This window comes from Tiliqua scincoides, chromosome 12, assembly GCF_035046505.1.
Source record: "Tiliqua scincoides isolate rTilSci1 chromosome 12, rTilSci1.hap2, whole genome shotgun sequence".
In the NCBI taxonomy this organism is placed as follows: domain Eukaryota; kingdom Metazoa; phylum Chordata; class Lepidosauria; order Squamata; family Scincidae; genus Tiliqua; species Tiliqua scincoides.
This window is the reverse complement of record NC_089832.1, coordinates 17002183-17003794: the sequence shown is the minus strand read 5'-3', so window position 1 is coordinate 17003794 and position 1612 is coordinate 17002183.

Here is a 1612-nt window from a genome sequence, read left to right as displayed (position 1 = left end):
TTATGAGGAAATATGCGTTTGTTAAATCCTCTATCCACAATGTCTGCCTAAACACATACACACACCCCGTGTCTCCCTCCAACACTTTTCATAAACGAATGGGAACATCTTTGTATCACTTAAGCGCCAAAAATATTATCCATGTTGCAACTGATGCAGGCTTCTCTTTGCTCAGAGTAAATCACCACCATTCTTTCTACCACTCCCTCTCCTCTCCCCTTCCTCCAGTCCTACTGATGCTGCAGCCATTTTTCATAAGGCACCAAAATCAGACACCCATCTCCTTCAAGGACCCTTGTGTGATGTTTCCTGAGCAGAAGACAGCTGGACCACTGCCAACTGCTGGAGATGAAGTCTCTGTTCCCCTGTGACTACTTAGAAAGAACAACGTAGGAGGGCAGATGCTGCTTTGTCACACCTCTGCGGTTATTTACTAACCAGAGAGAGAAAAGTCCCTCCAACTCAGTGGGGAAAAGAGTCGAAGGCAGCGATTTTTCAACCGCTGTGCCATAGCACATATTGATGTGCTATGAATGGAACACAGGTCTGCCACGGGAGTTTGGAGGAGGGTCGTGAATTAGCAGGACAATTGGGTATGGCCCTACTAAGACATACAAAGCAGCGCAGTGTGCTATCTCAATTGTCAAAAAACTGATGCGCCGTGATGATTTTAGCACCTTATCAGTGCGCCGTGAGTTGAAAAAGCTCCTAGATGCTTTTCACGGATAGTCTCCTGTGGAGCATAAGAACATAAGAAGAGCCCTGCTGGATCAGGCCAAGGGCCTCTCTATTCCAGCTTCCTGTATCACACTACATGCCTCTGGGAGCAGACAAGACAACAAGATGCCCGCATCCTGTTTCCACTCCTTTGCATCTGGTATTCAGAGACAAGCTACCTCTCAAACTGATGCAGACAGTCATCATGACTTGCATCCTGCAATAGACTTTTCCTCCAATTCCCTTTTATAGGCATCTAGGCCAGGTGCCATCACAACATCCTGTGACGAGGAGTTCCACAGGTTAATTACGCTGCATTGACAGATGGTGGATACCTGTAGCTAGGTTGGAAGTCACCAGAAAAGGCTGGCAAATGAGCTGTGTTTTCTATGACAGACTTGCCTCTCTAGGCACTTTGGTCCTTGTTTGCCTTCTCTGAAATTCAATCTCTTCCTCTTTCGGACCTTGTCTTCTGCCTCTGACCCGCTTGGACTAACTGCTACCTCTCCCAGGACCCAACACTTTCTGAGGTCGGACACTCATAGTTACATCCCAGAACTATAAATAAAAATCTGGATAAACTGTGTTGTATATATCAAGGCAATTACAGAATTTTCAAAAATCCCGATCGGTTTTTGACACACTCTGATAAATTAGTGGCTTAAACAGGTTTGGTAGCCAATTTGCTAATTGGAGAGAAAATATCTATAGCCCACTCTTATAATCAATTTTGCCACTCACCCCAAGGTTTTACAGCAGGGGTCTCCAAACATTTTGGCCAGAGGGCCTCATAAAATATCTGGTCCAGTGCTGAGGGCCAGAAAAAATTTAAATATAAATTTTAAATAAATAAATTAGAGATGGAAGTTAGATGAATGAATAAATGAATGAGTGG